Source organism: Rhipicephalus microplus, unplaced genomic scaffold (assembly GCF_043290135.1).
Source record: "Rhipicephalus microplus isolate Deutch F79 unplaced genomic scaffold, USDA_Rmic scaffold_124, whole genome shotgun sequence".
Classification (NCBI taxonomy): Eukaryota; Metazoa; Arthropoda; class Arachnida; order Ixodida; family Ixodidae; genus Rhipicephalus; species Rhipicephalus microplus.
Window position 1 is genome coordinate 557,501 of NW_027464696.1, and position 15,000 is coordinate 572,500.

Sequence of the window (15,000 nt, forward strand, 5' to 3'; positions counted from 1 at the left end):
GCGCTTTTCAGCGCACGCTTGGACTCCAAAACTCTGCCGCGCCTTTTTCGGCTGCCGCAAATCGAGCAAACGGTGTGTTTCGGACGGCGTTTCGCTTCCGCTACTTGCGAGTGCTTTCGTGGTCCACCCCTCTATAAATACTCGGGAGGCGTCGAAGCCGGTTCTCCAAGCCGGACCCGTAGGTATCGTTGTGTGCTCGCTCTCATTGGCCCGCCTAACCAGAAAATGCCTGCGGTACACCCATTTGGATAAGAGTGCACGCAGATGCGGGCCTCGACGGCTACACATTTCCTCGGGCGGCCGCCTCCCGGCCTCCGTGGAGCGCGGGATGCACGGTCCCATCAACAAGCCTCTCCCGTTTTTACCGTGGCGTCGCGGTTCACCACGGCGGGCGGGTCGGTCTCCTCCGCATAAAAAGGGGGACCCCCGCTTTTTGTTCCACGAAATCGCACAAGCTTTTTTCGCATCCACGGTTTGCCACCGCACACCAAAATGCCGATCCGGCTGCTTACTTTAGCCAACAGGTGGAGCCAGGCGCGCCGTACTTGCGCGGCACTTCCCACGTCCACCGAAGTCGGTGCCAAGGACCACTTTCGGCGCCGGAGCCGCGTACGAGCCTACTCGAGGCGGAAGAACGAAGCCAGCAAGGGCCTGGCCGCAAGTGCGTTCAATTGTCGGGACGTCCAAGTCCCTCGTTCTTCCGTGCTTCCTCTTTCGGCAAGTCGTTGCGGCACCTTCCCAAAGCGCGCAGACCCGCTAATCGCGACGAGCGCGACGTGGCCGTGCCGCCTTTCCCTCGGCAGCAAGCAAAACGCCTGGCAACGTCGACGCTCCCCTAACCGCGATCTCGCACCGTGTTTCGTGTGGCGAATTCAAAAGCCGGCCGGCGCTGCTGCAACCATTACGGTCGGTACGCATACGCCGCGGAGGGCGGGACGGTCATCGGAGCGTGCGGTTCCTCCATCGAGTACTGCGCACCTCGGCCGTCGCATCGCCGTGCCATGACCGGCCGCGCGTCAACGCGAACCGGTGCCAGCGAGATCCCTCGCCTGCAAGAACCGACCGGCAGCCTCCGTCACCCGAGGACGCGGAGGCGCTTGCCGCGGACGGCGGGACGGTATGCACTGGTGCACAGCGGACCCGTCACATCGCCAGTTCCTTGACCGACCGCCGACGCTTGTGCCGTTCCTCTCGTACTTGGCAGTCGCCGCGCGATTGTCGGGTCTCGTTCTTGCACGCTCGAACGGTCGGGAGGGCACTCGGCTGGCGTTTCGGGAACGCGCAGCCTCGCCTTCTACCGACGTAACCACGACTCGCCGTTCGCGCTCCGCCGCTCCTGTTTACAGTACTAGGCGGTCCCGCAGCGGTCGGGTCGCGCATTTCGAGCGCTTCGAGCCACGGTGCAGTGGCGGGTCGAAAGCCGACCTATGAGTGCGTTGCGCCGTTTGTACCCGCGTCCGCCACCTGGCCGACCGTCCAAGGTCGCGGTGTTGGCGTCCGCTGGGCGCAACAATTTGTCACGGGGTGCCGCTCCACATTCAGGCAGCCCCGTGGGGAAAAGCCGACCCCGCGTCCAAACGGGGTCAGCGGCAGAAAGTGTCGGGCGCAGACGCAGCCGAGGCGCTCACCCTTCACAATCCGTTAATGATCCTTCCGCAGGTTCACCTACGGAAACCTTGTTACGACTTTTACTTCCTCTAAATGATCAAGTTTGGTCATCTTTCCAACAGACCGGCGCAACCGAAAGGCCGCGCCGGACATCGGTCCGAAGACCTCACTAAATCATTCAATCGGTAGTAGCGACGGGCGGTGTGTACAAAGGGCAGGGACGTAATCAACGCGAGCTTATGACTCGCGCTTACTGGGAATTCCTCGTTCAAGGGGAACAATTGCAAGCCCCTATCCCAATCACGAAAGAAGTTCCACGGGTTACCCAGTCTTTTCAGACAGGGATAAAGACACGCTGCTTCCTTCAGTGTAGCGCGCGTGCGGCCCCGGACATCTAAGGGCATCACAGACCTGTTATTGCTCTGTTTCGTGCGGCTAGGAGCCGCTTGTCCCTCTAAGAAGGTTGTAAGGTGCTGGGAACCCCGCACCTATTTAATAGGCTAGAGTCTCGTTCGTTATCGGAATTAACCAGACAAATCGCTCCACCAACTAAGAACGGCCATGCACCACCATCCACCGAATCAAGAAAGAGCTCTCAATCTGTCAATCCTCCCAGTGTCCGGGCCGGGTAAGTTTTCCCGTGTTGAGTCAAATTAAGCCGCAGGCTCCACTCCTGGTGGTGCCCTTCCGTCAATTCCTTTAAGTTTCAGCTTTGCAACCATACTTCCCCCGGAACCCAAATACTTTGGTTTCCCGGAAGCTGCCCGCCGAGTCATTTGAGTAACTCAGGCGGATCGCTGGTTGGCATCGTTTATGGTCAGAACTAGGGCGGTATCTGATCGCCTTCGAACCTCTGACTTTCGTTCTTGATCAATGAAAACATTCTTGGCAAATGCTTTCGCAGTAGTTCGTCTTGCGACGGTCCAAGAATTTCACCTCTAGCGCCGCAATACGAATGCCCCCGTCCGTCCCTCTTAATCATTACCTCGTATTCCAAAAACCAACAGAACAGAAACGAGGTCTTGTTCTATTATTCCATGCAAGTTTATTCAGGCGACTCGCCTGCGTTGAGCACTCTAATTTTTTCAAAGTAAAAGCACCGGCCATCTCGAGGCACACAATGAAGTGCACCAAGAAAGAACCGGCATGATGTTCAGTCCGAGCCGTCGCATCGGGTAGATGCACTACTCGTCTGGAACTGAGATCCAACTACGAGCTTTTTAACCGCAGCAGCTTTAGTATACGCTATTGGAGCTGGAATTACCGCGGCTGCTGGCACCAGACTTGCCCTCCAATTGATCCTCGTTAAAGGATTTAGAGTGTACTCATTTCAATTACGGGGCCTCAAAAGAGTCCCGTATTGTTATTTTTCGTCACTACCTCCCCGTGCCGGGAGTGGGTAATTTGCGCGCCTGCTGCCTTCCTTGGATGTGGTAGCCGTTTCTCAGGCTCCCTCTCCGGAATCGAACCCTGATTCTCCGTTACCCGTAACAACCATGGTAAGCAAGTAACCTACCATCGAAAGTTGATAAGGCAGACACTTGAAAGAAACGTCGCCGGCTCGTGGCCATGCGATCAGCACAAAGTTATCCAGAGTCACCACACAATACGGGCCGAAACCCGATCGATCTTGGTCTAATAAAAGCACCCGTTACCCAAAGGGCTCCAGGCTCACTGCATGTATTAGCTCTAGAATTGCCACAGTTATCCAAGTAGGAAGAAACGATCTAAGGAACCATAACTGATTTAATGAGCCATTCGCGGTTTCGCCTTATTTCGGCATGTACTTAGACATGCATGGCTTAATCTTTGAGACAAGCATATGATTACTGGCAGGATCAACCAGGTAATCGTTCGACTGCGCGTCCGTCCTCGCCTTCGGCGGGCCGGACGCAGTCTGTGTGCGGCGGAGGCCACCTTCAGGCGCCCCAACACGCTTATTTTGCACTCCGAGATGACGGCGTTCGAGCTCGCTACGGCACAACCTTCCCGAAAGACGAGTGGGAGCCGTGCGGCAAGAAGCACGTTCATGCTCGCTCTTTTTCGTTGCATCGACTCGGTCGCGCCGTGCGGGTTGCCCAAGCCCGCTGCACTGTCGGTGGACCGGCCGGAACTAGCAACGGAGCCGAGACCGCAAAGCCGCCAGACGACGGGTCACGCCCGCGTCTTCGGCGCTTTCGCATCTGAATCGCCCGAGGACGACACGGAACACACCTCGATATCGTGGTAAAACGGCACCGTCCGACAACCAGCCCCTAACGCATCAAGCGGATGAGGCTGCAGACGACTGCCGTGGATTCCCCTGGAGCAGACCCGAGGACACGCTTGACGAGGCCGAAGCCCGCCGCATATCAGACACCCGGTCGCTTTCGCGTACGCCGCTCACGAGAACCCCCACATAATAGCAGCGATAAGTACCCAGACCTCCTTGGGCACTAATACGAGCGTACTCGAGAAAATTTCACCGCGGGTGTGCCCCGAAACGTGTGGCACGTTGAGCGTGCCACAAGTCTACGTCGCTCTCAAACCCGCCGAGGTCGTAGAATTTGCGACCCTACTCACGAAATTGCCACCGAGGATACGGCCGCAAACGTACCGCACCTTGGGTAGGCCACGAGTTTGTGCAACACTACGCTGACGGCACAGCACCGAGGTCGTGCGCGCACGCACGGGAAAATTCCGCCGCGGTTTCTGCCGAAAACGTGAGGCACCACGACTCTCCGCAAGTTCGCGTCGACTGCGAAAGACCGAAGTCGTGAACGACGTGTCCGCTACTCGCCGCCGACACGCTGGACACCAAACGTACAACGAATCGACGGCGTCGTAGAGGCCCACGACGCGGTTTTCCTTAACGACGTCTCGGCGTGGCACCGACAGGTTAGAACGGCCGACCAACGTTCCCTGTCCGCCGTTCGGCTCAGTCGAAGGGCTCGGCGACTTCGGCAACGCTGCGAAGCCGCACGGTGACGCACGCCATGTCCCCATTTTTTTTTTCTTTCTGCGTCTGCCGGGGTGCCCCTATAATAGCAGCGATAAGCACCCAGACCGCCGTGGGTCGCTCGCCCCGGCTGACGTGGTTTTTCGTACTCCTGCGGCGGTCGCCGTCAAGCACGTCCAAATACGCTACTTTCGTGGGCGCATTCACGCTCTTTCGCTTCGCCGGAGTGCCAGCACTCACTCTGCCAAAAACGGCGAACATCCGAGCGGCGGTTCCCACTTTTGCGTCGGCGTCGCAAACCCCGCCCCGGCAGACGAGGTTTGCCGTACTCGTGCGACGGTGGCCGGCGGGCACGTCGAAAGACGCCGATATCGTGCGCGAATTGGCGCACCTTGGCTTCACAGGAGTGCCGCCACTGACTCCTCCAAAAACGGCGAAGATCCGAGCGGCGCTTCCCACTTTCGCATCGGCGTCCCGAACTCCGCCCCGGCTGACGCGGTTTACCGTACTCGTGCGACGGTCGCCGGCGAGCACGTGGAAAGACGCCGATATCGTGCCCGAATCGGCTCCGTTCGGCTTCGCCGGAGTGCCAGCACTGGCTCGGCGAAAGACGACGAACATCCGAGCGACGGTTCTCACTATTGCGTACGCGTCGCAAACCCCGCCCCGGCAGACGCACTTTGCCGTACTCGTGCGACGGTCGCCGGCGAGCACGTAGAAAGACGCCGATATCGTGCCGGAATCGGCCCCGTTTGGCTTCGCCGGAGTGCCAGCACTCACTCGGCCACAAACGGCGAACATCCGAGCGGCGGTTCCCACTTAGCCGTCGGCGTCCCGAACTCCGCCCCGGCAGACGCGGTTGCCGAGCTCGTGCGACTAGCGACCGCGAAGCCGTCTCGCGACGCCGCTTTCGTGCGCGGCTCCCACTGCGACCTGGGTCACCCGAGGTCGACGAGCAAAAAAGAATGTCGAAAAAAAAATTTTTTTTTTTTTGCGTCTGCCGGGGTGCCCCTATAATAGCAGCGATAAGCACCCAGACCGCCATGGGTCGCTCGCCCCGGCTGACGTGGTTTTTCGTTTTCCTGCGGTGGTCGTCGTCAAGCACGTCCAAACACGCCACTTTCGTGGGCGCATTCGCGCTCTTTCGCTTCGCCGGAGTGCCAGCACTCACTCTGCCAAAAACGGCGAACATCCTAGTGGCGGTTCCCACTTTTGCGTCGGCGTCGCCAACCCCGCCCCGGCATACGCGGTTTGCCGTACTCGTGCGGCGGTGGCCGGCGGGCACGTCGAAAGACACCGATATCGTGCGCGAGTCGATGCTTCTTGGTCTCGCAGGAGGGCCGCCACTCACTCCTGCAAAAACGGCGAAGATCCGAGCGGCGCTTCCCACTTTTTCGTCGGCGTCGCAAACCTCGCCCCGGCAGACGCGCTTTGCCGTACTCGTGCGACGGTCGCCGGCGAGCACGTCGAAATACGCCGATATCGTGCCCGAATCGGCCCCGTTTCGCTTCGCCGGAGTGCCAGCACTCGCTCGGCCAAAGACGACGAACATCCGAGCGACGGTTCCCACTATTGCGTACGCGTCGCAAACCCCGCCCCGGCAGACGCGGTTTGCCGTACTCGTGCGGCGGTGGCCGGCGGGCACGTCGAAAGACGCCGATATCGTGCACGAATTGGCGCTCCTTGGCTTCACCGGAGTGCCAGCACTCACTCGGCCAAAAACGGCGAACATCCGAGCAGCGGTACCCACTTAGCCGTCGGCATCCCGAACTCCGCGCCGGCTGACGCGGTTGCCGAGCTCGTGCGACTAGCGACCGCGAACGCGTCTCGCGACGCCGCTTTCGTGCGCGGCTCCCATTGCGACCTGGGTTACCCGAGCTCGACCAGCAAAAAAGAAGGTCGAAAAAAAATTTTTTTTTTTCTGCGTCTGCCGGGGTGCCCCTATAATAGCAGCGATAAGCACCCAGACCGCCGTGGGTCGCTCGCCCCGGCTGACGTGGTTTTTCGTACTCCTGCAGCGGTCGCCGTCAAGCACGTCCAAATACGCCACTTTCGTGGGCGCATTCGCGCTCTTTCGCGTCGCCGGAGTGCCAGCACTCACTCTGCCAAAAACGGCCAACATCCGAGCGGCGGTTCCCACTTTTGCGTCGGCGTCGTAAACCCCGCCCCGGCAGACGCGGTTTGCCCTACTCGTGCGACGGTCGCCGGCGAGCGCGTCGAAAGACGCCGATATCGTGCGCTAATTGGCGCTCCTTGGCTTCTCCGGAGTGCCGCCACTCACTCCTCCAAAAACGGCGAAGATCCGAGCGGCGTTCTCCACTTTCGCATCGGCGTCCCGAACTCCGCCCGGGCTGACGCGGTTTACCGTACTCGTGCGACGGTCGCCGGCGGGCACGTCGAAAGACGCCGATATCGTGCCGTAATCGGCCCCGTTTGGCTTCGCCCGAGTGCCAGCACTCACTCGGCCAAAAACGGCGAACATCCGAGCAGCGTTTCCCACTTTCGCATCGGCGTCCCGAAGCCCGCCCCGGCAGACGCGGTTTGCCCTACTCGAGCGACGGTCGCCGGCGATCACGTCGAAAGGCGCCGAATTCGTGCACGAATCGATGCTTCTTGGTCTCGCAGGAGGGCCGCCACTCACTCCTGCAAAAACGGCGAAGATCCGAGTTGCGCTTCCCACTTTTTCGTCGGCGTCCCGAACTACGCCCCGGCTGACGCGGTTTACCGTACTCGTGCGACGGTCGCCGGCGGTCACTTCAAAATACGCCGATTTCGTGGGCGCATTCACGCTGTTTCGCTTCCCCGGAGTGCCAACACTCACTCTGCCGAAAGCGGCGATCATCCGAGCGGCGGTTCCCACTTTTGCGTCGGCTTCGCAAACGGCGCCCCGGCAGACGCGCTCGTGCGACGTACTCGTGCGACGGTCGCCGGCGAGCACGTCGAAAGACGCCGATATCGTGCTCGAATCGACCCCGTTTCGCTTCGCCGGAGTGCTGCCAGTCACGGCGCAGAAAACGGCGAACAAGTGTTTTTTTTTTTTTCCTAGAATTTGTGTTATAGAAGGCACATTTGATATCGGACGATAATTTTCAACTTTATCACGCGCACCGATTTTCGTGTAGAGGTTTGCAAATTTATGGGAATTTCTCCACTTGGAATAATGCGATTTAGTAGTACTACGAGAACTTCATGGATGTACTCAAGGGTACGGGGCAAGTCAGTTACGTCAACACCTGCAGATTATTTACACTTCAAACTGAAAATTGTTGGTTGTGAGTCCTCGTGTGATATTAAAGGCCGATTCGCTAACACATAGAACAAAGAAAGAAAGGAAGAAAAAACGCCCGCGCTCGCTCAAGAAACCTGGGTTCGCAACAAGTGGCAACAACAAGCAACCGAGCGAGTGCGCCAAAACCCGTGGCGGCCGAACAAACGCGAAGTCCCAACCGCGTCAGCCGGGGCGGCACGGGACAGGAAAAATCACTTCAGCCGGGGCGGCGGGGCACCGAATAAACCTCGTCACCTCGTCGCAGGATAAAAGAGGAAACAAAAAGTCTAAACAGCGTCTGCTGGAGCGAATGCGTAATAAAACAACAACAACAACAAAAAAAAAAACACCCGCGCTCAAGAAGTCTGCAATCACCACAAAAGGCGACTGTGACCGAGCAGCGTCAGCCGGGGCCGTGCGGAAACGGAAAAACCGCGACTACCGGGGCGTCGAGGCACCGAAAAATCCACTTCAGCCGCGGCGAAAAAAAAAACAAAAAGAAAGACGGAGGGGGGGGGGGGGAACCACGTCTGCCGGGGCGAAGGAAAAAAAAAACGCGTCTGCCGGGGCGAGCCCGGGTGCGGCACCACCGGGAAAACTGTGGCAAACAGACATGGCGATCGAGTGAGTGGGCCGCCAGCCAGGCTCAGCCAAAAAGTGCAAAGTCCGAACTGCGTCAGCCGGGGCGGCAAAAACCGCGTCAGCCGGGGCGGCGCAAAAAACCGCGTCTGCCGGGGCGGCACGAAACCGCGTCAGCCGGGGCGGCGCGAAAACTGCGTCAGCCGGGGCGAAAGAAAAAAAAAAAACGCGTCTGCCGGGGCAAGCCCGGGTGCGGCACCACCGGGAAAACTGTGGCAAACAGACATGGCGATCGAGTGAGTGGGCCGCCAGCCAGGCACAGCCGAAAAGTGCAAAGTCCGAACCGTGTCAGCCGGGGCGGCAAAAACCGCGTCAGCCGGGGCGGCGCGAAAACCGCGTCTGCCGGGGCGGCGCGAAAACTGCGTCAGCCGGGGCGAGCCCGGGTGCGGCACCACCGGGAAAACTGTGGCTAACAGACATGGCGATCGAGTGAGTGGGCCACCAGCCAGGCTCAGCCGAAAAGTGCTAAGTCCGAACTGCGTCAGCCGGGGCGGCAAAAACCGCGTCAGCCGGGGCGGCAAAAACCGCGTCAGCCGGGGCGGCGCAAAAACCGCGTCTGCCGGGGCGGCACGAAACCGCGTCAGCCGGGGCGGCGCGAAAACTGCGTCAGCCGGGGCGAGCCCGGGTGCGGCACCACCGGGAAAACTGTGGCAAACAGACATGGCGATCGAGTGAGTGGGCCGCCAGCCAGGCTCAGCCAAAAAGTGCCAAGTCCGAACTGCGTCAGCCGGGGCGGCAAAAAACCGCGTCAGCCGGGGCGGCGCAAAAAACCGCGTCTGCCGGGGCGGCGCGAAAACCGCGTCTGCCGGGGCGGCGCGAAAACTGCGTCAGCCGGGGCGAAAGAAAAAAAAAACGCGTCTGCCGGGGCGAGCCCGGGTGCGGCACCACCGGGAAAACTGTGGCAAACAGACATGGCGATCGAGTGAGTGGGCCGCCAGCCAGGCACAGCCGAAAAGTGCCAAGTCCGAACTGCGTCTGCCGGGGCGGCACGAAACCGCGTCAGCCGGGGCGGCGCGAAAACTGCGTCAGCCGGGGCGAAAGAAAAAAAAAAACGCGTCTGCCGGGGCGAGCCCGGGTGCGGCACCACCGGGAAAACTGTGGCAAACAGACATGGCGATCGAGTGAGTGGGCCGCCAGCCAGGCTCAGCCAAAAAGTGCAAAGTCCGAACTGCGTCAGCCGGGGCGGCAAAAACCGCGTCAGCCGGGGCGGCGCAAAAAACCGCGTCTGCCGGGGCGGCACGAAACCGCGTCAGCCGGGGCGGCGCGAAAACTGCGTCAGCCGGGGCGAAAGAAAAAAAAAAAACGCGTCTGCCGGGGCAAGCCCGGGTGTGGCACCACCGGGAAAACTGTGGCAAACAGACATGGCGATCGAGTGAGTGGGCCGCCAGCCAGGCACAGCCGAAAAGTGCAAAGTCCGAACCGTGTCAGCCGGGGCGACGCAAAAACCGCGTCAGCCGGGGCGGCGCGAAAACCGCGTCAGCCGGGGCGGCACGAAACCGCGTCAGCCGGGGCGGCGCGAAAACTGCGTCAGCCGGGGCGGCGCGAAAACCTCGTCAGCAGGGGCGAGCGAAAAGGGGGGGGGGAACCACGTCTGCCGGGGCGAAAGAAAAAAAAAACGCGTCTGCCGGGGCGAGCCCGGGTGCGGCACCACCGGGAAGACTGTGGCAAACAGACATGGCGATCGAGTGAGTGGGCCGCCAGCCAGGCTCAGCCCAAAAAGTGCTAAGTCCGAACTGCGTCAGCCGGGGCGGCAAAAACCGCGTCAGCCGGGGCGGCGCGAAAACCGCGTCTGCCGGGGCGGCGCGAAAACTGCGTCAGCCGGGGCGAGCCCGGGTGCGGCACCACCGGGAAAACTGTGGCTAACAGACATGGCGATCGAGTGAGTGGGCCACCAGCCAGGCTCAGCCAAAAAGTGCTAAGTCCGAACTGCGTCAGCCGGGGCGGCAAAAACCGCGTCAGCCGGGGCGGCAAAAACCGCGTCAGCCGGGGCGGCGCAAAAACCGCGTCTGCCGGGGCGGCACGAAACCGCGTCAGCCGGGGCGGCGCGAAAACTGCGTCAGCCGGGGCGAGCCCGGGTGCGGCACCACCGGGAAAACTGTGGCAAACAGACATGGCGATCGAGTGAGTGGGCCGCCAGCCAGGCTCAGCCAAAAAGTGCCAAGTCCGAACTGCGTCAGCCGGGGCGGCAAAAAACCGCGTCAGCCGGGGCGGCGCAAAAAACCGCGTCTGCCGGGGCGGCGCGAAACCGCGTCAGCCGGGGCGGCGCGAAAACTGCGTCAGCCGGGGCGGCGCGAAAACCTCGTCAGCCGGGGCGAGCGAAAAGGGGGGGGGGGAACCACGTCTGCCGGGGCGAAAGAAAAAAAAAACGCGTCTGCCGGGGCGAGCCCGGGTGCGGCACCACCGGGAAGACTGTGGCAAACAGACATGGCGATCGAGTGAGTGGGCCGCCAGCCAGGCTCAGCCCAAAAAGTGCTAAGTCCGAACTGCGTCAGCCGGGGCGGCAAAAACCGCGTCAGCCGGGGCGGCGCGAAAACCGCGTCTGCCGGGGCGGCGCGAAAACTGCGTCAGCCGGGGCGAGCCCGGGTGCGGCACCACCGGGAAAACTGTGGCTAACAGACATGGCGATCGAGTGAGTGGGCCACCAGCCAGGCTCAGCCAAAAAGTGCCAAGTCCGAACTGCGTCAGCCGGGGCGGCAAAAACCGCGTCAGCCGGGGCGGCAAAAACCGCGTCAGCCGGGGCGGCGCAAAAACCGCGTCTGCCGGGGCGGCACGAAACCGCGTCAGCCGGGGCGGCGCGAAAACTGCGTCAGCCGGGGCGAGCCCGGGTGCGGCACCACCGGGAAAACTGTGGCAAACAGACATGGCGATCGAGTGAGTGGGCCGCCAGCCAGGCTCAGCCAAAAAGTGCCAAGTCCGAACTGCGTCAGCCGGGGCGGCAAAAAACCGCGTCAGCCGGGGCGGCGCAAAAAACCGCGTCTGCCGGGGCGGCGCGAAAACCGCGTCTGCCGGGGCGGCGCGAAAACTGCGTCAGCCGGGGCGAAAGAAAAAAAAAACGCGTCTGCCGGGGCGAGCCCGGGTGCGGCACCACCGGGAAAACTGTGGCAAACAGACATGGCGATCGAGTGAGTGGGCCGCCAGCCAGGCACAGCCGAAAAGTGCCAAGTCCGAACTGCGTCTGCCGGGGCGGCACGAAACCGCGTCAGCCGGGGCGGCGCGAAAACTGCGTCAGCCGGGGCGAAAGAAAAAAAAAACGCGTCTGCCGGGGCGAGCCCGGGTGCGGCACCACCGGGAAAACTGTGGCAAACAGACATGGCGATCGAGTGAGTGGGCCGCCAGCCAGGCTCAGCCAAAAAGTGCAAAGTCCGAACTGCGTCAGCCGGGGCGGCAAAAACCGCGTCAGCCGGGGCGGCGCAAAAAACCGCGTCTGCCGGGGCGGCACGAAACCGCGTCAGCCGGGGCGGCGCGAAAACTGCGTCAGCCGGGGCGAAAGAAAAAAAAAAAAAACGCGTCTGCCGGGGCAAGCCCGGGTGCGGCACCACCGGGAAAACTGTGGCAAACAGACATGGCGATCGAGTGAGTGGGCCGCCAGCCAGGCACAGCCGAAAAGTGCAAAGTCCGAACCGTGTCAGCCGGGGCGACGCAAAAACCGCGTCAGCCGGGGCGGCGCGAAAACCGCGTCAGCCGGGGCGGCACGAAACCGCGTCAGCCGGGGCGGCGCGAAAACTGCGTCAGCCGGGGCGGCGCGAAAACCTCGTCAGCCGGGGCGAGCGAAAAGGGGGGGGGGGAACCACGTCTGCCGGGGCGAAAGAAAAAAAAAACGCGTCTGCCGGGGCGAGCCCGGGTGCGGCACCACCGGGAAGACTGTGGCAAACAGACATGGCGATCGAGTGAGTGGGCCGCCAGCCAGGCTCAGCCCAAAAAGTGCTAAGTCCGAACTGCGTCAGCCGGGGCGGCAAAAACCGCGTCAGCCGGGGCGGCGCGAAAACCGCGTCTGCCGGGGCGGCGCGAAAACTGCGTCAGCCGGGGCGAGCCCGGGTGCGGCACCACCGGGAAAACTGTGGCTAACAGACATGGCGATCGAGTGAGTGGGCCACCAGCCAGGCTCAGCCAAAAAGTGCTAAGTCCGAACTGCGTCAGCCGGGGCGGCAAAAACCGCGTCAGCCGGGGCGGCAAAAACCGCGTCAGCCGGGGCGGCGCAAAAACCGCGTCTGCCGGGGCGGCACGAAACCGCGTCAGCCGGGGCGGCGCGAAAACTGCGTCAGCCGGGGCGAGCCCGGGTGCGGCACCACCGGGAAAACTGTGGCAAACAGACATGGCGATCGAGTGAGTGGGCCGCCAGCCAGGCTCAGCCAAAAAGTGCCAAGTCCGAACTGCGTCAGCCGGGGCGGCAAAAAACCGCGTCAGCCGGGGCGGCGCAAAAAACCGCGTCTGCCGGGGCGGCGCGAAACCGCGTCAGCCGGGGCGGCGCGAAAACTGCGTCAGCCGGGGCGGCGCGAAAACCTCGTCAGCCGGGGCGAGCGAAAAGGGGGGGGGGGAACCACGTCTGCCGGGGCGAAAGAAAAAAAAAACGCGTCTGCCGGGGCGAGCCCGGGTGCGGCACCACCGGGAAGACTGTGGCAAACAGACATGGCGATCGAGTGAGTGGGCCGCCAGCCAGGCTCAGCCCAAAAAGTGCTAAGTCCGAACTGCGTCAGCCGGGGCGGCAAAAACCGCGTCAGCCGGGGCGGCGCGAAAACCGCGTCTGCCGGGGCGGCGCGAAAACTGCGTCAGCCGGGGCGAGCCCGGGTGCGGCACCACCGGGAAAACTGTGGCTAACAGACATGGCGATCGAGTGAGTGGGCCACCAGCCAGGCTCAGCCAAAAAGTGCCAAGTCCGAACTGCGTCAGCCGGGGCGGCAAAAACCGCGTCAGCCGGGGCGGCAAAAACCGCGTCAGCCGGGGCGGCGCAAAAACCGCGTCTGCCGGGGCGGCACGAAACCGCGTCAGCCGGGGCGGCGCGAAAACTGCGTCAGCCGGGGCGAGCCCGGGTGCGGCACCACCGGGAAAACTGTGGCAAACAGACATGGCGATCGAGTGAGTGGGCCGCCAGCCAGGCTCAGCCAAAAAGTGCCAAGTCCGAACTGCGTCAGCCGGGGCGGCAAAAAACCGCGTCAGCCGGGGCGGCGCAAAAAACCGCGTCTGCCGGGGCGGCGCGAAAACCGCGTCTGCCGGGGCGGCGCGAAAACTGCGTCAGCCGGGGCGAAAGAAAAAAAAAACGCGTCTGCCGGGGCGAGCCCGGGTGCGGCACCACCGGGAAAACTGTGGCAAACAGACATGGCGATCGAGTGAGTGGGCCGCCAGCCAGGCACAGCCGAAAAGTGCCAAGTCCGAACTGCGTCTGCCGGGGCGGCACGAAACCGCGTCAGCCGGGGCGGCGCGAAAACTGCGTCAGCCGGGGCGAAAGAAAAAAAAAAACGCGTCTGCCGGGGCGAGCCCGGGTGCGGCACCACCGGGAAAACTGTGGCAAACAGACATGGCGATCGAGTGAGTGGGCCGCCAGCCAGGCTCAGCCAAAAAGTGCAAAGTCCGAACTGCGTCAGCCGGGGCGGCAAAAACCGCGTCAGCCGGGGCGGCGCAAAAAACCGCGTCTGCCGGGGCGGCACGAAACCGCGTCAGCCGGGGCGGCGCGAAAACTGCGTCAGCCGGGGCGAAAGAAAAAAAAAAACGCGTCTGCCGGGGCAAGCCCGGGTGCGGCACCACCGGGAAAACTGTGGCAAACAGACATGGCGATCGAGTGAGTGGGCCGCCAGCCAGGCACAGCCGAAAAGTGCAAAGTCCGAACCGTGTCAGCCGGGGCGACGCAAAAACCGCGTCAGCCGGGGCGGCGCGAAAACCGCGTCAGCCGGGGCGGCACGAAACCGCGTCAGCCGGGGCGGCGCGAAAACTGCGTCAGCCGGGGCGGCGCGAAAACCTCGTCAGCCGGGGCGAGCGAAAAGGGGGGGGGGGAACCACGTCTGCCGGGGCGAAAGAAAAAAAAAACGCGTCTGCCGGGGCGAGCCCGGGTGCGGCACCACCGGGAAGACTGTGGCAAACAGACATGGCGATCGAGTGAGTGGGCCGCCAGCCAGGCTCAGCCCAAAAAGTGCTAAGTCCGAACTGCGTCAGCCGGGGCGGCAAAAACCGCGTCAGCCGGGGCGGCGCGAAAACCGCGTCTGCCGGGGCGGCGCGAAAACTGCGTCAGCCGGGGCGAGCCCGGGTGCGGCACCACCGGGAAAACTGTGGCTAACAGACATGGCGATCGAGTGAGTGGGCCACCAGCCAGGCTCAGCCAAAAAGTGCTAAGTCCGAACTGCGTCAGCCGGGGCGGCAAAAACCGCGTCAGCCGGGGCGGCAAAAACCGCGTCAGCCGGGGCGGCGCAAAAACCGCGTCTGCCGGGGCGGCACGAAACCGCGTCAGCCGGGGCGGCGCGAAAACTGCGTCAGCCGGGGCGAGCCCGGGTGCGGCACCACCGGGAAAACTGTGGCAAACAGACATGGCGATCGAGTGAGTGGGCCGCCAGCCAGGCTC

At 62.6% G+C, this 15,000-nt stretch overlaps 1 non-coding gene across 1 annotated transcript; it reads right to left on the reverse strand.

Moving 5' to 3' along the window:
* Positions 1 to 1,642: 1,642 nt before the first annotated feature.
* Positions 1,643 to 3,457, reverse strand: LOC142790819 (small subunit ribosomal RNA). Its single transcript, XR_012889797.1, has one exon. It is a non-coding gene; the product is annotated as a small subunit ribosomal RNA (ribosomal RNA).
* Positions 3,458 to 15,000: the final 11,543 nt, after the last annotated feature.